Source organism: Neolamprologus multifasciatus, chromosome 12 (genome assembly GCF_963576455.1).
Source record: "Neolamprologus multifasciatus chromosome 12, fNeoMul1.2, whole genome shotgun sequence".
Classification (NCBI taxonomy): Eukaryota; Metazoa; Chordata; class Actinopteri; order Cichliformes; family Cichlidae; genus Neolamprologus; species Neolamprologus multifasciatus.
This window is the reverse complement of record NC_140450.1, coordinates 3471090-3495295: the sequence shown is the minus strand read 5'-3', so window position 1 is coordinate 3495295 and position 24206 is coordinate 3471090. Positions and strand designations below refer to the sequence as shown.

At 41.6% G+C, this 24206-nt stretch overlaps 1 protein-coding gene and 2 long non-coding RNA genes across 4 annotated transcripts in view; 1 reads left to right on the top strand and 2 right to left on the bottom strand.

The window, feature by feature from the left end:
• rasgef1ba (RasGEF domain family, member 1Ba) overlaps positions 1-24206 on the bottom strand; it is a 142142-nt gene that overhangs the window by 83314 nt on the left and 34622 nt on the right. The gene's annotated exons all lie outside the window — the stretch shown is intronic.
• Positions 1-24206, top strand: part of LOC146506184 (uncharacterized) — a 351963-nt gene that overhangs the window by 294364 nt on the left and 33393 nt on the right. The window lies entirely within an intron of this gene.
• On the bottom strand, positions 16375-24200 carry LOC146506185 (uncharacterized). The gene is made up of 2 exons (XR_014877207.1): positions 21766-24200; positions 16375-19676 (listed from the first exon to the last, which is right to left on the bottom strand). It is a non-coding gene; the product is annotated as an uncharacterized LOC146506185 (long non-coding RNA).

The following is a 24206-nucleotide window of genomic DNA, read 5'->3' as shown; positions in this document are numbered from 1 at the left end:
TGAGGCTTGAAATGAGAAACAAGAGGAAGAGATTTTATTGGGTTTTCTTTGCCCCCCTCAAACTTGATAAATCCTGACAAAAATAACTTTCGGTGAATCTACCCAACTTCACTTTAAAATTCCCCATGTAGTCTTCAAAGAGCTCGTTCTTTCCACTGAACATGCATCACTGGATTCCACAGTTGCTGATGGCATGTGAGGGTAGAGCGGGTGACAGCATACAGCACACTCGCATAATCCTGAGGCCAAAGTACAGCTATCAGTGGTATGTAAGCATCCACACGCATGTAAGCTTCAGCTGCTGCCAAATGCTCTGCACGGTGATATAACAGATCAAGGACATTCCAGCACCGAGTCTGAAATACTGATGACGTCTCTTCATTTCAGAACTGTTGAATTTTCTTAATATAACAGAAACTGTATGGATTTATCAGAGAGGAATTTTTTGTTGTTCATTTTGTACTTTAGCCAGATGCCATGCTACGGAAACAAATTAGCCCAAAATATCACATCTGCCACATCTCCATAAAAACATGTTTTTGCCTACAGTGCCTGTCTCTCAGTGTATTTCAGAGTTAGAGTTCTTTTCCAACCAAGAAGCTCATAAGTGGTTATCACACAGCTTATTTTAACATCTTGATCTTTATCAGCATCTTGGTTGCTCATGCACATTTTAAAACACCTTTGATGAATATTTTGGTTGATCAACTCTGTTAGATCATAAAACTCCGATGGGTCTCATTAAGATTCATAAGTTCATCTTTAATGGGTTTTCATTCTCAGACTTTGCTTCCACTCTTTTAACTCTCAGCCAGAACATGAAGCTTATATCAGCCGTCGTAGTGAGAAGAAATATGCTCGCTCCTTCCTCGTGCTTAACCACAGGGCTGTCTGACCGAGAGATGGCCTTCATGTTATGGAAGATACACGAAAGCCACACATAAACCCATTCACTTAGTTTACGCTATTTACACAGAGTTCAACTGGAGGTTGTCTGAATATTGATGAGGTTGAATGGCAAAAGCACGCAGATCACAAACACTGTGCCTCAGTGCTGACAAGAAAGTGTTGAGTATGTAAGCATCGACAATTATAAAGTCCTGTATGCATGACTAATTTTTTTTAGCCAGTTAGCTTTCATCATCCATTTTTACTCATGCACCACAGCTTTGAACCTTTTCAGACATTACCCGACAAACCTGCATGTAAGTACGCACATATCTAACTATATTAAAAGGTTTTTAACCTGCCAGCAGCTGTGAAATGGTCAAGTACGCCTATATAACAATGAAGCAGTTAATTTTCCAGTCAGTTCACAGCTAGTGAGAGGTCATCCCAACTCCTGCCTGCTGAAAGTGTCAGGAAAATCTGCCTACCAGCTTCTTTACACACAACATTGAGCAAGTTGTTCAGGAGGGAAGGAAAAAGCAAAAATGCACATGGTGATAAATGCTGCAAAAAAATTAGTGCCAGTCATGGAGCAGGTTAATGAGAATTCACATGCAAAAAGCAGAAACGCTTAACCTGTGCATCTTATTGCAGCCTATTTTTAGTTTTAAACGTGACAACCTTTTTATTTTTGCTTTCTAGGACAGCGGTCTCCAACCTTTTTTGCGCCACGGACCGGTTTATGCCCGACAATATTTTCACGGACCGGCCTTTAATGTGTCGCGGATAAATACAACAAAATAAAACTAGTACCGGTACCGAAAAAAAGAAGATTTATTCATAACACACGTGAAAAGACCCAGGAAAACTGAGTAAACGATAAAAACGATAACAAAATAACGCTGAAAACCGATAAAAACCCTGAAAACTATACATTTCACACCTGAGCCTCAATTCTCGCGGCCCGGTACCAAACGACTCACGGACCGGTACCGGTCCGAGGCCCGGGGGTTGGAGACCGCTGTTCTATGTTGTATGGAAGGCTTTGGCTTTGAGCACTTTTATATGCTATGATCCAGTTTAATGTTAGTGGTAGTCCCAAATTTCTTTCTATTTGAAGGCTGTCAGATGAACAAAGTGGACAAATGTCAGCCCTAGGGGTGGCCCTACATGCCAATGTTGAAGAGAACAGTGATATTTAAAATGAAACATCAAATTAATCCATAACCTTTTAATAAAACGTAACAGCTCTTTGTTTACAGGTTTGGTAATGTAATGGGCTCGCTCTCCTTACTCATATTTTACATGTAATTCACTGGAGAAAAAGAAACAAAACACGCAGCTGACTGATTTTCACTGTGTAATTTCACTAAACGATATAATGGATGCACTAAAAAACAAACAAACCACAAACTAAAATTCTAAAATCATGTTTATTTGTGTGAACAGACTGGCCTGGGATTGGATCGAACTACTGGCCCCAGTTATTCTTTCAGCTACCCCTGTCAGCACCCTCACACAGACCAAACTCACAATAGTATAGCAAACATCTTGCAAACCTCTGTGGCTTTTATTGTGAAATGAAATATATTTGTTACAGAGACTAGTGCTGACACTTGGTTAAAAAAAATGAAGGAAAATTTTTATTTCTTTTTTGGTTCATTTTCTGGCACAGCTGTTTCTCACCAGTAACACCAGTAAAACTAATAATAACATAGAAATTCAGGGTCGTATCTTTAAATTATGTGCCCAATTTATTGAAAAAAACACCGTATTTCACCTTCCATATTTAACCTTTTTCACATTTTTCTTTATGTCTGGTTTACAGATTGTGTGTGACACCATTACAAATATAGATATGACTCTGCCACACAGTGATCTCATTATAACTCGCAGGTTTGGAGATTTGGTTTGCAAATTAGACGCCGCGCCACATGCGTACAATCCAAGCATCCCCCACCCCGTTGTAAAAAGCCCGTGTCAATCAAAGCAACGTGAAAAAGGAACAGTGACATAATGGATGAGCACAAACAATAAAAGTGCTAATTACTGAGTCATTAATTATCTGGCAGCTTTACAATACGGTCCTTTGGATCAGAGAACTGAAAACAGTCGCTCTTATTACGCCTCTGCAAACAACCGAGCACTTGACCTTTCGAAATCAATGAAAGCAGCCTCGTTGGCATTTTGCAAAGCTGCCAAAAAAGGAAAAAATAAGTAGCTGTCCACACCTGTGGGAGCTGTGAGCAACATGATTATTTATTGATAAACCAAAAACCATTAAAGCACGCGCGCACACACACGATGGAGGTCCACGTGACACCTGTACATACAACACATGGGCTGGCATATTAGGGCTTTTAATTGTTACAGTTACAGAGATGAAGCTTTCATTTGAAAATGTAAGGATTAGTTAAATTGTATTTTTCACTTGTTTATTTTATATTATTTAGTATTCATTTTCTCGTCTCTTTTAACCCTTTAAAGCCGGTCGGAGCAGGCACGCTTCGTTTTGCGTAACTATTTTTAAATCCCGGTAGCACTGCAACCACGTGAGCTAGCGCAATAATGTTTTTTGCACATGAAACCGGAGGAGTTGTACTTACATCTTCTGCCATCAGCTTGTCCTAAGTCACAGTTTCCTTCCACATATAGCTTTGTAAAAACTGCATAAAAAGCGCTTGCAGCAACAAAAACATAATATTCCAGAAACACGCTTTGCCGATCCGATCAGCTGTTTGTAACACTTCCTTCGTCCATCAGCGTGAACTATCGCATGTCCGCCATGACCTGCCCGAAACCAGAAGTGACGTCATTTTGCGGAAATGTCGTTTTTTACCATCAGGGCCTCATGAGCCTATACTGGTGTTTTTAAAAGTTATCTTTGACTTTATGACTTTCTGTGTCGTTTCTGGGATGCTTAGGACTCATATTGCACTGCTGGAAGTAGTTTATTTTGATGCATATGCTGTTTTTTTGCAAATTTGCATTATAATATTTATTTTCGTTTTTCCTGCAGTGTATAAAAATTGGTGTATTTCAAAAATAAAACTATGAAGACACTCAAAATAAATTTCCTGTGGTGGGAAACTAGTTTGTGCAACTTTTTTGTATTTACAGTTTTGAGGGATAAGCCTCTTAAATTTCTCTAACTAGAAATATATGTTAAAAAAACAAAAACGATTTAAATTTTTTTTGTAGTTTATTGCACTTTTTTGCAATTAATGTAATTACTATGCACTTAATACAGACATATTATTAAAATCTGGGCTATAATGGTTGTATTGATGTATAGCAACTTGAAATGCTCCCAAAAATGGCTCCACAGCATGTAAAAATATAATATAAGCTCTGGCGGACTTGGTTCTATGGTAGGTCTTAAAGATCTTAAAGATTTCAGATGTTTTTCTGCCATTATATGCTCTATAATATCTGTTCATACAAAGATTTTCTGTGGTTATATTTAAGTACTCAAAACTAATTGTGAAGACAGCATTATATTGTTGCTTAGTACCTCATAGTTGCTTCATAGTAACCACTGATTTGAAGCAGAACGAGGGTAAAATGGCTTTAATAAATCAACTAAAATCACAATCTTTTCCCAAACTTAAATTTTTGTTGCCTAAACCTAAACCACATGACTGAAGGTGTAAACCATCCAACTGAGCCCTCCATCCACCCCATCACCTCAGTGTGACTTTTGTGTGTTACATAAGTTTTAATTTCTTACTAAAAAACAAAAAACAAAGAAAAGTTCACAAAAATTAATTAGGAAAACGCTGTTAGTGTCCAAAGAGATAAGCAGTCCTCAGCAGACCTCAGTAACCCTGACCCTCCTGTAAGTTAGGTAAGAGGTACAGAAAAGGAATTTAGGAATGCATGTCTGGATTGACGTATGGATGGATGGAAAATAAGTGAAAAACTGAGAACTGAGAGAAAAAAAACACATTTACTTGCACCTTTGAATTTCTTCCACATACGAACTTGTTTGTGGCCTTTGTTATAAACAACAGGCAGCTGGTCGCAGCCCTAATTAATTAGTCTGGACTTTGCCGTCCTCGCAGTAACTGTCATTGACTTCTAAACTAGCCGCTCCAGTTGTGCCAGCCGGAGAATGCAAATCTACAAATCCTTATCCTGTTGTACAATTTAACAAATGGCTGAACAAATGTCACTTAGCAGAATAAAAAGCCTTTGCTTGCCACAGGCCATGATTTATCATGAATAAAACATGAATCGACCGCCTTCGACGCCTTAATATTAAGTGAGAATATCCCCTCCTTTGAGGGGCTTACATTATAATTTTTTTCTCGTTACAGTAAAATGGCGAACAAAGGCAGTTGCTTATTAGCCCGTTTGAGCTGAAATCTGCCTTGTTTAATAGCCGATGTATGCATAATTCTGCCCGGAGCGTCTTCATTGCATAAATTTCTAATATCTAGATTTCTTTGTGAGGCTTTGTGTTCGGGTGTGATAAGAAAAGCTGTTTTTCCTCATGATCGCCCCCAAGCTTCAGATGTGATCTGACAGAAAAATAAAGACGTTGTGGCTGCAAGATGGCAGAAACTACAGCAAAGCTCATACGTGTTACATTTAGGTGTGCAGGGATACATCTATATGCCCTAAAACATGCTCTCATATAAAATGACAATACAGCTACAGATGCTGACATCTAAAATTTATACCTGTATAAATTATTTTTATACAGTTTTTATTTTTTTTTGCACACTGTGATGTCATTTGGTAGCCTTGATAGCCGGGGGTCGGTCCACCAGGGCCTCCGCTCCTGGCCGCCGCCCAGCACACAACGTACCCGGCCCCTATGGCGCCTCCTGCGGGAGGATAGGCCCATGGCCCTATTTCAGGCTGTGCCCGGCCCGCCCTCGGGAACCCTCCCTGGGCCTGGCTCCAGGGCGGGACCCCTTTAACTCCATCCCGGGGAGGGTGAACTGTTCACTTGATATTTTACTCATAGGGGTCTTCTGAATGGCTCTTTGTCTGGTCCCTCACCCAGGACCAATTTGCCATGGGAGACCCTACCCTATGCAAAACCCCCAAACAACATAGGGGACACACAAACCCCTCCACCACATTAAGGTAGCGATTTGCGGAGGGAGGAGTCCCCACCGGGAGGAGGCCCCGGAGCAGACCCAGGACACGCTGCAGAACGTCTTGGTGCTCCCCCGGACAAGCTGGAGGAGGTGGCCAGGGAGAGGGACGTCTGGCTTAGGCTGCTGCCCCCGCAACCCGGCCCGGATAAGCAGAAGATGGACAGATGTAACGTCATTTCATTTTTCTATAAATATAACACACCAATAGATTTAGTCAGAATAGCTAAATGAATCGTTTCATCAGCTATTCCTCATGTTTTACTGAGTAAATCTAGTTACATTAAGATGAGATTTGTTGCTATGAAAAGAGATATTTGGAAAAAGGTACTTGTGATGGCTGCACTTACAGCCACACAGTGGTAATACCCACCATGTTAGTGTAGAGGCTTACAAGTAACATTGCATTCACATGTCTTTCTTTAAATATAGGAATTAATTTACAGGACAATAAATAACTGGTTTTTGTTTAGAGTTAATTCTTAGAGTTAATCCACATAACACTGTATTCTAAAATAAGTGCGCACATTTTAGTTTACACTGTTATGTGTGATTAATCTTTTGTTTTCTGAGTTACCTTAGTTGCAGCTGTTCCAGTCCCTTGATTAAGGAGCCAAGAGGTGGAAAAGGGGCGGAGCGAGTTTTAAAGGAAGACTACAAATTGGTTCATGCCATAACTCGGGACCATGGGGGGGAATTGGAGTTCATTACGTTAGGTTTTGTGTGTTTTACCCCTTCTCCTGTTTTTGTGGGCTGATCAGCCACTATTTAAGTTTCCCCTTTGTCTCGTTAAGTTAGGTCAGTTTGTTTGAGTTATCAGTAGTGTTGTCAACTTTGAGTAGAGTTTTGTTATTTTGACCTGTTTTATGGGCCCAAGATTTTGATTCTTTTTGCAGGATTTAACTAATTATGTTTTTTAGGTTAAATAAAAAATCATTTTTTTGGACTTTAACCTGTGCCTAAGTTTCATTCACCGCTCGGTCCATCACAGTAGTATTACTATTATTATTATTATTACTATTATTATTATGTGGGGTCAGGATCTTATCACAGAAATGGTAAAATGGTAAATGGCCTGTATTTATATAGCGCTTTTACTAGTCCCTAAGGACCCCAAAGCGCTTTACATATCCAGTCATCCACCCATTCACACACTGCTGATGGCAAGCTACATTGTAGCCACAGCCACCCTGGGGCGCACTGACAGAGGCGAGGCTGCCGGACACTGGCGCCACCGGGCCCTCTGACCACCACCAGTAGGCAACGGGTGAAGTGTCTTGCCCAAGGACACAACAACCGAGACTGTCCAAGCCAGGGCTCGAACCGGCAACCTTCCGATTACAAGGCGAACTCCCAACTCTTGAGCCACGATCGCCCCCAGAACACTACAGCAAATATACCAGAGAACAAATCGGGCTAATTTAAGACTATATTTTCAAGCACTTTTTCCATTTTGCATTTCTCAAATGTAAAGAAAAAAAGGTTTAATCATTTTCTCACTCAAAACCAGGAGATGATGCTTGGAGCCTCCTCCCCATAATGTCAGCTAATATGAGAGCTTATGGATCACTGCCTAAACTCATTAGCCTCACTGTTTCTACCATCACTGTGCTCATAAAGGTGTCTGATGCAGGCATCAGTTTCAGTCATTATCAGAGCGCACGAGTCTGGTGTTATAGAAAACTGTGCAGCTTTGTAAGCCCAGGATTCGACTTTGTTCTACAACAGTGCAAACAAACTTCTGCTTTTGGTTCATCACAGGCTCTCAGCAGCCATGTTGATCCTATTATTCGCTGTTAATCTATTAATGTTAATTATTGTTAATGTTAATTAATGTTATTGATGTTAATCTATTCGCCGATGATTGTCCCTTTTTGGAAAAACATGAAATGCAAATGTCCTTGTTTTCATTCCATCTTCTTTGTAGGCTTCTAGGAAACTGTTTTCTTTTTGTGAGGATAAGGACGCACATTTGCACAAATAAAAAAATCCATAAAGACAAATATATTAAAAACATAGTGATAGTGGATCTGTTCCAGTTTGACTTTGTTGTTAATGCTAGAAATTTGGCTGAATTTAACATGGAAAACCTTTAATTAATGCAGTTTTAACTACATTGCTTTGCAAAATATTTGCATGCAGAAACGAGTAGAAAAATGTGTTTTTTAAAAACTATCCAGCATAAATAACAGCCAGTAGTAAGCAGATGAAAGTATGTCTGACTGTGTGACTGAAAACAAGTTATATAAGCTTTTATTGAGCCAACATTTGTAAATGAACTTCTTGTGTTCAGTCATATTCATGCAGCCAACCTACACCGCCTCTAAAGTCAAGCTTTAATAAGATAACCCTCCTTATTGGGGTTAATCAGCTTAAACTGTTCTCTGCAGCTCTGTGCAGCCTCCCTCCCCTGACAGGTTGGAAAGTCACTAAGCCAATTCCTCTTGGATTACTGGATTTGGAGAGAAGGGAGTGGAGAGAAAAGGGAGAAAATCTGCATACTTACCAAAGTAGTAATGTGGACCCTCTGTCACATGGGAAGCTAACAGGGGGGGAAAGGCGATTTACTGTTTGTCAAGTGTGCGAGGTGTGTTTTTCAGTCTTTAAGGCACTCAGAGAGCAACTATTCCCTAACGTGAAAGAAATCTAGTCAGTCAGAGTTGTTTGTAAGTATTCCACCGAAAGCAGCAGTTTACCAGCAGGATACGACCGAAGGGCTGAGAGCAATTGAAAGTGTTAGAAAGTTTGATTTCAAGGATTTTAATAGGATTATATGAACTGTATTTGTTGTAAGGACAAAAACAAGCTTCAAATAATATTGCTGTTCTTTTTTAAACCATTTAATTGTTTTATTGTGTTTTCATCTCCGTTGATTTATAACCAGTTGTTCCAAAGACTGTAGACGGTTCACAAAGCTGAGGGATCTGGGACTCAACAGCCGTCTGTGTGCATGGGCGTGGAAGAACTCAGGTGGTGAGGGTGGGTAGGTGCATCTCCAACAGCATCACCATCAGCACGGGAGCGCCACAGGGGTGTGTCCTCTCGCCACTGCTCTACTCCTTCTACACTTCAGACTGTGTGGCCACCCACGGCTCCAACGCCATTGTGAAGTTTGCTGATGACACATTGGTGTTGGGCGCCATCTCCAACAACGATGAGGCGGCCTACATGAAGTGAAGAATCTGGCATCGTGGTGCCGGGACAACCACCTCCAGCTGAACGTCGCCAAGACCAAGAAGCTGGTGGTGGACTTCAGAAGGAGTCAGCACAGAGACTACAAGCCCATTATCATCAATGGAGCTCCAGTGGAGAGTGTGCAGTCCTTCAAGTATCCCGGTGTCCACATCTCCTCAGACCTGACATGGTCTGCACACATTCAGGTCCAGACAAAAAGGCTAGGCAGCACCTGCACCACCTACGACAACTGAGGAAGTTCAGGGTCTCTCCAGAGATCCTCGGGATTTTCTATACAGGCGCTGTGGAGAGCATCCTCACACAGAACATCACATCCTGGTGTGGAAACAGCTGTGTCAAGGATAAAAAGAGAGTGATCCGTATGGCAGAACGCTGCTGCAGGACTGCTTTCACTTCCCTACAGGACATTTACGTCAGGAGATGCTGGACTAGAGCAACTCAGATTTTGAAGGACCCGTCGCATCCCAGCAAAGAACTGTTCTGAAATCAGGCAGAAGGTTCTGCACCATCTGAACACAAACTGAGAGGCTCATTCATATCATCCTGATCCTTCTGGCCTCGCTATAGCACAAGACACTTTAACACCTTTCACACGCAATGTACACAAGCTGTAAATTTCCAGATTATTTTATTTTATTTCTATTTATATAATGTACATAACTCACCCACTTGCTGCACATAATGTCCTCTTTGTATATATTCATTCATTCTGTCTCTTTTTTTCTTTGCACAGTCGAGGAGCGTATCAGGTCACTGCATGTTATACCTGTATAATCATGCACGTGACAAATAAAGAATCTTGAAGTTTGAATTTAGAAACTAATGTATCTAGCAGTCACAAACCATCTCAGTCCACTTCTTCATTCATAAGCTACCAGACCTTTAATGATATCTCAGTTAGCCATCTCCTTGTTTGGTCAGAGATAATACTCCAAAGGTCGTAGGTCAGATTTGGTCTTTGTTTTAATGCTGGAAGGTTAAGTGGAAGGAAAAGGCTTTAAGGACTCAGAGTCAAAACATTCAACTTCAGCTTTTCATCAAAGCAATCGAGTCCACGAGTCACCGCACAAATATCCGCAGAGGAAGATCGCTTCAGGAGTTCACGTCAGAGTCTAGTTCCTGAAATGCAAAACATTCAGCTATGTTTATTTGTATTTGTAAAGAAGCGTTTCCACACGCCATGTTTTTTTGTTTTAGGATGTATGGCAGCATAAATGCTGCTAAAATAAAAGGAGACATATGCACCGATTTCTTATAAGTGCTTCACATCAGCTTTGAAAACACAGAGTTCCTCGTCTTTGGCCTGGATTGTTTTACTAAGAAAGTCAGTAACTCTACACAGGCCACATCAGGTCATTGATATTAGATTTCAAACATAATATAAATAGCTTTAGAACTCTGAATCTCACATCTGTGAGTCAAACAGTGCTGTTTCTTTCATCTAAAACGGCCAAAATCTTACAAAACAAGCTATATGTCAATCCTAGTCATCTTCTTCCATCTACACGACAACAGCATAACTCACTTTTTGCTTTGAGTCATCAGGACGCAGCAGCTAAGGTGCTAACAAAAACTAGCGCATCACACTTTTTCTTGCCAGGACAATTTTAAATTCTGTTTCTTAACCATTCTTTCAGCGGCTTCCAGTAAAATACAGAACTAATTTTAATTTTTCAGAGGCGTGTAAGAACAGACGCCTGCTTGTACAGAAGAACTCACAAGACCTTGTTCCAGCAATCGGTGCTTCTTATCATCAAATCAGGCCCCGTTGTCATATTTGAAATCCAGAGCCGACCAAGTTTGTCGCTTAAACATCAGACAAACAACCATTCCCGCTCACAAACACAGCGAACACCAATTAACAATCACAAACTAACAGAGCATACAGGCAGTGTTGGGAAGGTTACTTTTAAAATGTATTCCATTACAGAACACAGAATACATGTCCCAAAATGTATTCTGTAACGTATTCTGAATACTTTGGATTACTTAATATATTATCATGCTGTTTACAACTACATGAATGTACTATTGCTGTGATTTATTACTGTTACTGAAGGTCCGCGGCTCCGAACCGTAGTAAAGGGACCTCTGACTAATACGGTGGGTTCTGTGTCGGCTCGTAGCTGAAAACTAGCTTTACTTTGTTGTCTGGGTCAACTTTGCTAGCAGAGACAGAGAGAGGCGTTGAAAGGCTGCTGCAACTGAACTTATTGTTTCAGAGGAAAACACGAACACGGTGTACAGTCGAGTCTTAATAGCTTACTTACAACTGGACTCGTCAGGCTCTCTTCTTGGCTGCAGTGGTTATTATTATATTTACATGCTTCCAGCTCCCGTTTCTGCTCGATGACAGCTCGTACTTTTCCTTTTTCTCCCTCCCTCGCTCACAGACACATAACGTGTATGGCAGTCCATTCTCCCTGCAGCACGGACTACACTGCCCATGATGCTACATTCTTTAGAGCTATACCTGTAGCATTCTGCCTGTTAGCTTAGCACAGCAACAACTGCGCTCTCTCACCCAGGAAACACAGAGAGAGAGAGAGCGTCACCCTGTAACCATGGCAACCGTAACGCTGCCGCCTGGAACAACAGAACGTAGCTGTCAAACAAAACCCAAACAGTCCTGACCCGCCACAATATGAAACAGGGAAGTACCGCCGTGTAATCCATTTATTTCAACAAAGTAACTGTATTCTAAATACCACCTTTTTAAACTGTAACTGTAACGGAATACAGTTACTCATATTTTGTGTTTTAAATACGTAACGGCGGTACATGAATTCCGTTACTCCCCAACACTGCATACAGGTTTTTGGATAGTGTGAGGAAAACTCAAAACCAAGCAGCTGTTATTAATTAACTCATTATTTATTTTGAATTGCAGCTCAAGTAAATGCCCTGTTATAAAGAGAAGTTTTTAAGACTTCAGTAGATGCACAATGTCTCCAGAGTCAGGGAGGTAACGTGTTACATCATCATCACAATACAGCAGACACAACCTTCATCGTCGTCGCTTATGCGACAAATAAATGTTCCATGAAGCACTGTTACTATTTTCATCCTTCTCAGTCACCACTTGAAGCAGCACTTGTAGTGTTAATCTGGGTGATATCATCCAGAACATACACTTCCTTCCCTTAGTTCAGAGTATGTAGAGGTTATCTCTGCTATTCATGTATGTGTTTGAGTGGGTGTTCATTCACATGCAATGAATGCAATATTCCCTAGACCAGCGTTCTCCAACCCCCGGGCCTCGGACCGGTACCGGTCCATGAGTCGTTTGGTACCGGCCGCGAGAGTTGAGGCTCAGGTGTGAAATGTATAGTTTTCAGGGTTTTTAGCGGTTTTCAGCGTCATTTTGTTATCGTTTTGATCGTTTACTCTGTTTTCCTGGGTCTTTTCACGTGTGTTATGAATAAATCTTCTTTTTTTTCGGTACCGGTACTAGTTTGATTTTGTTGTATTTATCCGCGACACCTTAAAGGCCGGTCCATGAAAATATTGTCGGGCAAAAACCGGTCCGTGGCGCAAAAAAGGTTGGGGACCGCTGCCCTAGACCCTCATCCTCACCTTAGCCATTACAACTAAGCCAATGTTAGCCTTCTCTTTAAGCGTTTGAGGGTCCTTTGGAGGAACGTGAAAAAGTTAGAACAGAACAAAATACTCACTTTCCTAAAAAAAACTCACTCGGATTTCTAAATCATAGACTGGATCTCACAAAGATATCTGTAAGAGTGCACGCACATGTAAAAGAAGTACGAGCCTGGCTTCAGGCCAACGTCCAGGCGGTGACTAATAATCACAAGACCAGCAGGCCATGAGACTTGTTTGCAAGGAGCTAACCGTTCAGCACAAACACATCCAAACACGTCCCCCCTGTGGACCAGTTAATTTCATCCCTATGGCTCAGTGTTTATGTATGTGTGGATATCTGCGAGAAGAGACGTGATGCCTGCTATGACGAGGTTACGTAACAATCTGCGGGCATGTGTGTGTGACACTGCCCAGCCTAATTCCAGCAGAAGGTTAGCAGACGACTTGGTTGTGCAACACGTCTGTGATCTCGGCTTGATTCGTGGCACCCTGTCAGAAAACCGAAGCAAGACGTAAAGTCAAAGCTTTCATAAAGCCTGAGCAAGAATTCAATGAAGCTTTTTGAGATAACATTCGGACGTGTGCGCACAGGCGTTACATCGAAGACGAGAGCAGGAAGTGGGAGAAAAAGAACAACATTGTTACAGCATGATTTCAACAGAGAGACGAGTTATCTGCACAGGCAAAGGAACTGTGTTTGTTCAGCATCTCTTAGCATATTTCATACAAAGTTATTTGTGTTGTTTAAGCTGTATGAAGAGATTGTAGAGATTTAGGGCTGCATACAGCTTTGTCTTGCACCTGGAGAGTAGTGCGATTACTTCTTTCTTTATTTTTTGGGGATTTAGCTGCCTACTCATCACGGTGTTTTTAAATAAATGCATGACGGGGCAGTGGGGGTAGTTATAGAATAAAAAAATAGTTCATGCATCCCTCATTTTAAAAGGGGGAAGCACTTCTTTAAAATCTTTATGAACATCTGCCATCAGCATAATTAATTCACCAAAGGGCACTTCGGTGCCATGTGGAGGCCGGTCGCTAACACAGCCTGGGTCAGCAGTTTAATTCCCACTGGGACCACCCGTGTTAGATGTCACCGCTCGTGGTACTGTCTGGTGTTTTTGGAATAATCCACTCTCCAACTGGTACTTATCACATATGGGCTCTAACTGGATTACATGTTCCATTTGACTGCAATTTAAGTGACGTGTCAAAAACATTTATTCTCACAAGTATTTTTAGACAAATCTGTTTCTGCGTGCTGCTGAACCAGGGAGAGGTTTTAGTTTGGCCTGTTTGGATCACGGTTAACCACACTGTAAATATGGTGTCGAATCCCCGTTCACGTGTTTTTAAAAACACAATCTAGAAACAAATATTTCCACTAAATATTAAATGGCTGGAAATGTAAGAGCAGCAGCAACTTCGAAATAATTAAGTTGTTTATTCTAATCCACCTTAACAACAGAGAAATTAGACTTTTCTGTCTAAAAAGGATTATGGTAAATGGCCTATATTTGTATAGCGCTTTTCTAGTCTCTAAGGACCCCAAAGCACTTTACACAACCAGTCATCCACACAGTCACACACTGGTGATGGCAGCTACATTGTAGCCACAGCCACCCTGGGGCGCACTGACAGAAGCGAGGCTGCCGGACACTGGCGCCACCGGGCCCTCTGACCACCACCAGTAGGCAACGGGTGAAGTGTCTTGCCCAAGGACACAACGACCGAGACTGTCGGAGCCAGGGCTCGAACCGGCAACCTTGTAACCTTCTGTTTACAAGGCAAACTCCCAACTCTTGAGCCACGACACTAGTAGCTGCTGGGACTTCGAGTTACCTTAGCCTCTCTGCAACCCCTATTCTCTTTGCAGTGGCAGTGCAGGAGTCTTCAGGTGTTGCTTGGGCTGAATTGCTAATTGACCACACTTGGTGAGGTGTTAATGGCCTGGCCTGTATTTGTATAGCGCTTTACTAGTCCCTAAGGACCCCAAAGCGCTTTACACAACCATTCACACACCCATTCACACACTGGTGATGGCAGCTACATTGTAGCCACAGCTGCCCTGGGGCGCACTGACAGAGGCAAGGCTGCCGGACACTGGGGCCCTCTGACCACCACCAGTAGGCAACGGGTGAAGTGTCTTGCCCAAGGACAGAACAACCGAGACTGTCCAAGCCGGGGCTCGAACCGGCAACCTTCCGATTGCTTTTCTTGTGTTGAAATAAAGTAAAAATATTGAAACTGAGCGTTTAGAGCGTTCTGAAGCCTGCTGAGCTTCTGGACTCGCAGGGATTACTTGTACATCCACTGACCTCATTGTTTGAAACTTCGGAGAGTTCCAGCAGTTACTCAGAAAATACAAGCTGTGTTTGTGAACCACCAAATCTCCTCCTCGTTCCTACCGTTTATGTTGTTACTCTTCCTGAAAGCATCTCTGTATTTATGCTGTTTCAGGAACCCTTAAATGAGTTATTTGAAATGACAGCAACAAACAACCGTTTGTCTCAATATGACTTAGAGCCCCAGGTACTGAGCTTTAATAAACTCAGAGAGGATTCCTTGTTGTTGTTGTTATTCCTGCTGCTAGCTTCTTCTTACACAGACACAAACGGTTAAATAAAGATACAGCACTCTGCTTTTGGCTCAGATACACTTTCCCAGCAGTGGGTTGCTGATGTTGGAGGAAGATCAGAACTCTGCAGGAACACGCTTTGGCTTCTGATTTATTTGAGGAAAATGTTTATGTAACTGGTGCCCTTATATAACCCGTCTGTATTCTAGCATACACACATCACTCATGTGGCATGTTCTTATCATAGTTTTCTCAGTAAGGTTTAGAGCCACAGTCAGAGGCTCCAGTGTGCCCCACTGGATGGCTTTGCAAAATAGAGAAGAGAAGAGACGGTAACAATATTTAAAATGCACTCATTTCCATCAGGAAGTCAAATACTGTGATTTTGCAATGTATATGTAATGTTGTCAGACTGATAAAATGTGGAAAACCTGAGACATTTCACTAAAGTTACACTTTAGTGAACTGGCTGTTCATCATTTATTTTGCAAATTGATGTTGCAGTTGATGTGAATGTACTGAAAATGTATCCGTACTCATCACTAACACAACGATATTTTTAAAAATACATTATGCAGCAAAGCTTGCGATCGCATTGGGCTGGTCCAGTGGTCCATGAGCTAAAACTGTTTGGCCTCCATGGTTTGCAGCTGTGTAATAGATCATGTGGGTCTGCGACAAGCAAAAGTCCATAAAGATTACGCCACTGTCAAATAATCCCTGTAGGTAATCCGAGATGAGTTCAGTGTCTGCTGGGAAGCATTTGTTGTCGACTGTTGACAAAAGAAAAAAATGCTCACATAAGGATCAGTTAAATGGCTGAATTTCACATTAGTGAAACAATGAGTGTTTACATTATGTGGAAACCGAACTGAGCACCCCCAGAAGCAACATTACTTGCAATATGAAGCATTAGCATTGCTAATGTGGCAATAAATAACATAAGAAAAGCATTAAATGAAATTAAATTCTAATGTCATCATTTACATTGTGTGCATGATCATCCTGGATGACTTACTAATGCGTTTAACGTGATTAATCTCGACATGTCAGCTTTTGTTTTGTTCCTTTAATCAAGGCCTCAAAGTCAAGCTCTGCTGGTTTCAGTGCTTCCCACATGAGCTGACGGCTCGGCTCAAACCTTTCTATGCATCATATAGGTAACTCTAACATATTGTGCACTATTTAAGCTGCTTCAGTCTGTATACAGCAGCCCTACACCTTGCAGCTCAGCTCCGCCTTACATGCTCTGTGTGATTTTATCAATGCCTGACTTGAGTTTTCCTGCTGCTCTTCCTGCCTTGTGATTTCCACATGCATGTGGAATGTCTGGGATATCCCAGAAGGGAGTCAGACTGCCAAATATAAATTACTGCAGATGGAAATAATCTTTTTAATATAGCAATCCTGACTAAAATGTATCATCACTCCTGGCCATATTTCCATGTTATAATTATTGTGTGGGGATGACGAATCAGCAGGTTTCAGTCCTTGTCTGTCAGTGTCTCATCTCTCATTGAGCATCAGGTGAACACTTTACCACACTCCTATGCGAGGCAGGTGTCTCCTTTTTTGTCAGCTACAATAGCCAAACAAAGGAATCATTTAAAAGAAAATATTTTTAAAAAACAGATTCATCCATTTCCTGTAGCTTATCCAGTTCCAGCTCACAGGGGAAGCAGCTGAGATACCCTCTCCACTGCCACCAGTTCCAGTTCTTCCAGGGATACCCCGAGCCAGTCAAGAGACATAATCTCTTCAGCATGTCCTGGATCGACCCCGGGGGTCTGATGCTGGTCGGACATTAGGGGTGGGGGAAAAAATCGATACTGTGTAGTATGGTGATATTTTGTTTGCTAATAATGTATGGATACAGGGACAGCAGAAATCGATATTTTGTTACAAAAAAGGTTTTTGTGCTCTGACTTCAAAGCATATTGATCCTTTTTCTGAGCAAGAATCCTGACATTCCTTCACTGTCCAAATGTGTTTAACTTGTTTTTGGCAGCAATAAACATGACAGTTTACTTATTTTAATTTAAGACATGTTTTATTTTAATTAAGTTTAAAACTTTTTTATTTAATGTAAAATTATATTTTGTTTTAATTGACTTTCAAATTCTTCAGTTGCTGAAGGGGCTGCATAGTTTTCATAAACTGCATAGTTCAGAATAGCTATAATTGTACCAGATGGTTGATTCAGTTAAGTTGGACTAGACTGTAATACAAACCGTTCAGTTTGTCAACAATAAAACTGAAATGAGAGAAAGACTGAGTGTGAGACTTTGATATTAGATAAAATGAATATTGATAAAGTTTACCTTTATGTACAGAATCTGAATATTTCAAAATATTTTAAAAAATTGCAATAACATCATATCGTGCGTTAAGTATTGCAATAATATCGTATCGAGGGATGTATGGTGACTTCCACCTCTATCGGACATGCCCAAACCATCTAAACCAGCTGATTTCAATTCAGAGGATCAGCTCTCCTCTGATCCCCTCCTGAGTAACTGAGCACCTCACTCTGTCACCTGGATGTAGTTTGCTCATTTCAGCCACTTGTACCTGCAGTCTTATTCTTTTAGACACTACACAGAGCCCATAGCCAGAGGTAAAGGCATATAATCAACCAGCAAATCAACCTCGTTTCCAATCTTTCTCTACAAGCTCAGATCTTGTCTCGAAAAAAACCAAGATATTAGGGTGACTGTGTGATCAGCCCTTCATATTACACGAAAGACCCAAAGCACCAGTGAGAAGTCTCTCAGAGAAATTATTCACTCACTACTACTCCGCTCACCACTAAAATCCCCCTTCATTAAAATTCACAGTACTTCTTTTTGAGTGAGCATCCTGCTTTCGTTGTCATGGGATACCCATTCCCATTAACGGTCAAAGGCTCCCAATCCATTATAAGCCATTTGATGCCGTTTTATTCATCTCGTTATTCACTTTTAATTAAAAATAAAGAACTACACGACTGACTGCAGTATTATCTGTCATTAAATTACAGCAGTCATCACGTTGATGGCAGTAACATCAAAGACTTAGTTGTGCTAGGCTCCATATTAGTGGGTGATTTGCTTTGATTTTACATGCACCTTGAGACTAAACATCGAGATGCTGAAAGCCGGAGACAATTTTGACAGAAAGGCAGAGAAATGAACTCAGCTGAGATTTATTTACCAAGCACATTCCACTCAAATATGTGGCACTGCTTCACCGAGATATAAACTCAAGCCTCTTCCTACTTTGCCGCACAAAATGACCATCTTTGCACTAGCTGGCATCCTCAGGTCACCTATAGAGGCCCGTGATCAGACTCAGTCACAGCTGTGAGTTGGATTTATTCAGTATACAATAATGAGTACAATGTGCATGAAGGGTAAAATAAAATCAATTAGGATTTAGGCACAATTCTGGCTTTATTATTAGATTAATCCCACAAAGCTGTGGTGGTATCATAGCGTCTGTCTTCTCTGGCTGACTGTCCCACTGAGAGGGCCATTGTTCAGCGTGCAAAAGATTTGCATAATCCCCAGCCAGCCCCCGCTCCACCTGTGCCATCCCACAAGTGAGGTCACTCTGAAATCCAAAGGAGATTTCAGTGGAACAGAAACGGAAACCTTTCTTATACCATTACTTAAAGGAAAGAGGGGAAATGAAACCTGAGTGGATTATCCTGCTACAAAGAAGCCTGGAAATGCAGATCTCAACAATTTTAGCTTGTGAACCTCAAAAGAATTTTTTTTTTTTAAAACCCAAAACACTTCAAATCTCTCTTCATGTGTTCATGTCCATTAGGAATCTCCAGCTCTTCCAGGGGAAACTCCAAGAGACATTATTCAAACTGAGAATGAGAAATTCCTTGATGCCAGGATTAAATTATTTTGTCACAGCCCTGGCTCTGTAACCGGGTGTTTCGTGTTATGAATTATTTATAGTCTTGGATTCCATTGTTATTTATAGTAAATGGTCTGTATTTGTATAGCGCTTTACTTGGTCCTAAGGACCCCAAAGCGCTTTACACTACACACAGTCATCCACCCATTCACACACTGGTGATGGCAGCTACATTGTAGCCACAGCCACCCTGGGGCGCACTGACAGAGGCGAGGCTGCCGGACACTGGCGCCACCGGGCCCTCTGACCATCACCAGTAGGTAACGGGTGAAGTGACTGTCCAAGGACACAACGACCGAGACTGTTTCTAGTCTCTTGGTTTCTGCCTCTGTTCCTTGTGTGACGTCTAATAAAGTTATGTTTTCATGTCAGTGCTTGTCATTGTTTCCGTGTCAAGTCTGTCGCTGTGTCCCATTTCAGGGTCTGCACGCTTGAAGTACGCATTTTAAGTGCGGTTACGTCACCGCCACGCGACGACGGCTGTCCCAATTCGAAGTGTACTTGAAATGCATACTCCAAATGCGCCGTCGATTTCCCCAAATATCAAGCGTGGTCCGGTGCACGCTTCGTGGTCCCATATATCCCACAATTCATAGCGCGGCGGTGGGTGTGGATAATTTTGCTGCAAAATACGGCAGAAGGGAGCGGCCAAGAGTGAACTGTCAAAAGTAAGTACTGAATATGACGTCACTTATTCATGTGCGAATGTTTAATAACGAAGAACATTAAAACATTGCTGTTGGCCACATGTCGGCAAAGTTATGTGACATTAGTGACGTTTGTACTTTCAGCATTAACTTGGTTTTAAAGCCTCTACTTCTAAATATACATATAGTCGACCTAGAGCTGGGCGATATATCGAGTTTTTAAAAAATATCGATATATTTTTATACGAGATATAAGATGTGACAATATCCTTTATATCGATATAGTCTATGTTACGTTATAACTATACTTGTGGAGCCGCAAGTTTGCCTCTCTTTTGTCCACTTTTGTCTTTACGCAACATTACTCGGCCTCGCCTCTCCTTCACTGAACACAACTCCCCCTCCTCCCCCATCGCTTCACCTGCAGGAAGCGACAAGATGGACACGGCAAATCTCCGTTAACGAGTTACTGCGCATCGCCCCGTGCGTGCCGTGGGGCTGGACGCCGTCAACGTGTTAGCTAGCTAACCACGCTAACGAGCTAACCACGCTAACGCCATGCAGCCCAGAGGCGCTGCACAGCCTAAAATCCTTTCATTTTCTCAAAAGTTGACAGCGCGCCTTATGTATGAATTCTGGTTGTGCTTGATGGCCGCGAAGCGATTTTATGTGGTACACAGCGCTCAGCAATCTGTCAAAAAATGTTTTAGTACGACTTTGGTAAGCTACGGTGCTGCACCGGTTGATGGATTGTCAGAGCATTACGGCTACCGAGGAGCCTCGCGGAGTGATACGTACTGTGCTTCAACGTAATATTACCCTACTGTGTATAAGGACCATAAATGGCACCTGTTAAGAGACGTGGTTACGAAGAGGATTTCAAACTCAATGCTGTGAGTCACACAGTAGAAGTTGGGAACAGAGCAGCTGTGAAATCTGTCTTTGTTATTATGCTCAGCGTCTTTTAGTTTACATTTTGACTGCACAATTGTGAGCTTTTTGTTATGCACAAAAACAACATTGTTTTCTTTTATTTATGGAGCATTATTATTTAATAAATGCTCATAATTTATTTTTGAGTAAATTTTATGTACATCTATGCTCTATGTTAATAAAAGTGCCCGTGTGACATCTGGGACACAGCTTTGACTAAGAACTCTCTTTTTGTTCTTACTTTATGGCTTAAAAAAAAAAAATCGAGATATATATCTTATATCGCCATCCAGGTAAAAAATATCGAGATATGAATTTTGGGTCATATCGCCCAACCCTAAGTTGACCTTAATCTTACAGAGAATCTGATGATTTTATGGATAATTAAAGTCAGTCATATATCCACAAACACAACAAGCTGAAAGTCAGTGATATATATATATATATATATATAATAATCTGACAATACTATAATATTGGCCATATTATATTTACATTACCATAGTGAGATGACTTTAGTCTCATGAACAATATTAACTAATTATTATTTACTAGCTAATCTTAAATGACTGTTCAGTACAGAAATGAAGCCCTTGAATCATGTTTTACAGTCCTGTGGTTTCAGCCTCAGATACTCAACTAATCAAAGTGATGTCATGACAAAAATGAATGACCAACAAAACATTTTTCTCCTTCATTTCTGTCACACAAAGCTGTATGTAACGTGTCTCGCGGTCAGTATCATGGTTGCTAGGCAACCTGAACAGCGCGACGAAGCATATACCGTCCCATTTCACAAGCCTCTCACTTCCGCACTTCTCGTACTTATAGTACGCACCGTACGTAGTACGCGTAGTACGCGTAGTGCGCGTACTTCAAGCGTGCAGACCCTGAAATGGGACACAGCCTGTGTCTCTGTGCCTGCCTCATGTTTCCTGTTTTACTTGACGGTCTCGTGTGCTGTGTTAGCGTCTCACTGGCTGTATCCCAATTCAGGGTCTGCAGCCTTAAAGGCCACATTTTAAGGCCGATTACGTCACAGCGACGCGATGAAGGCTGTCCCACTTCGAAGGCTGCTCGAAATGCGGCCCTCAAATGCGTCCTTCATTTCCCTGAATTTTAAGGACGTGGCGGTGTAGACTTCGTGGCCCAACATATCCCAGAATGCATAGCGCGGCGGTGGGTGTGGATAATTTTGCCGAACAAAAACGGGGGATGAGGGGCGCCCGAAGAGTAAACTTTAAGTAAGTACTGAATATTATGTCACTTATTTATGTGCAAATGTTTAATAACGAAGAACATTAAAACATTACTGTTGGCCACATGTCGGCAAAGTCATGTGACATTAGTGACGTTTGTACTAACTTGGTTTTAAAGCCTTTACTTTAAAATATACGCCGTTCAATAGCTGAGCTTAATCAGAGAATGATCAAAGCTCATGTAGAAACAAACAAACAAATGAACAAAAGATTTTCTCCTTCATTTCTGTCAAACAAAGCTGTATGAAACGTTTCCAGCTGTTAGTATCATGGTTGCTAGGCAACCTGGGCAGCGCGACGGAGGCTAGACCGTCCCATTTCACAAGCCTCGCACTTCCGGCCTTAGCGGTCTTTGAGTACGCGGCCTTTGATGATCGTTAAGGCTGCAGACCCTGAATTGGGACACAGCCATTGTGTGTGATTTCTCTCAGCTGTGCTCTCTTCCCGTGTCTCATTCCCTCATTATCCCTCTGTTTGTTGCTGAATCGTCTGTGTTTCTCTGATTGCATTTCTCATGTCCAGGTCTTTGGTTTCTTTATACTTGTTTCTAGTTTCCCCCCAGTTTAGGTTTTGTCTGCTTTTGTTTGCATCCTGTCTCTGCTGCAACTAAAGGCACGTTTCAAACCCTGTGACAGATGTTGACGTTCTTTCCTCTTTTCTCTACATATGAGGTTGAATGCTGCATGCACATCTGTGCATCCACTTATCTTATCAGTGGGGCATGCTAAAATTACCTAATTATAGCACATGAAAGGTTATCTAAAGTTTTAAATTAGTTTGTCCCAACAGTTAATTGATAATTAGTTACCAGCTGTTGCCATGGCATCAACAGACCTTAGAGGGGAGGTATATTTATGGAGTATTGTGAGGCCTTGGACTTGGGGGAAACAAAAACAATCGTGGCAGCACCAAGCTTGTAACTTTTAATTTTACAGCAGCAAGCTTCATTCACTCATGCACCCTGGAGCAAAAAGAAATAAACAGTTCATCCTAAAAGAATATAAAATGTACAACAATCGCAACATAGACTCAACACAGTAGCATCTAACAGACTTGGAGGACTTTACTGACCAAGGCTAAGATAGATCACAAATGTGACGCAATGCAACAAAGCTCAGTGTCATCACTGATCTACAGAGCACCAAAAAAAGAAGTTAGTCTCGTACTTTTGTCCTCCCCAAAAGCTCCTTTAACCACAGCAGTTGTGTTACAGGGACATTAACATATTTGCTCAACCTGGGAAAGAAAAAAGAAAAAACTTGAACCAGGATCTGAATGAAGACTGAAGAGTTCTTTGTTCCTCGGAGCAGCTGAAAGACTTGGCCACATTCCCCCAAACCAAGTGCCACCAAACATCAATAATCCAGTCTGGCATTGGACCAGCTTTGACTCTTCACAGTATCAAAGGATTTAAACAGTTTTTCATGATCAGGCCCTCCAATACCTGTGAATCAACACTAGACCGCCCACCCACCTGCTGCAGCCCATCACTTAAAGGCTGAGAAAGGCCTCCAGACAGAGCAGGGGGATGCTGCTTGATGGTCACAGTGCACATGGGCGCTTTGTAAACAGGGCAGAAAGGGAAGCTTTTATTGTTTTCTGATAGATGGGTAATGGATGAATCCATAAATCTGTCGGCTTCATTCGGTGCCACTGAGCTAAGTAATTAAATAACTCATGTGCCAGTTGGCACAGGACACCACAGACTCCCCTCCCTGAAAGATATAGCCAGGCAAACAACCGCGCGCCGTAATCATTTCTTTTGTTGCAGCTTAATTGGTTTTCTGAGGTATTTGCAATCGCAATTTGCATTACACGACAAGAGTGAGATCAAGGAAGTCTTTGTATTTCCAAAAAACACGCTATCATCAACAAAGAGACAAGATTCTTGCCATCTGCCAGACGCGGGACTGCCTGAATGACTTCATTTTTTTAAAATGTAATAATTTGGAAAACCAAACATATTCCATCATATTTAGAGGGTAAGGCAGCTCTGCAACAATGTTTTAAACAAGGCACACGTATGCACACATCCTCCTTTGCAGGCATCATCATTTAGCTGCTTGAAGATGATATAAAGATGACTTAC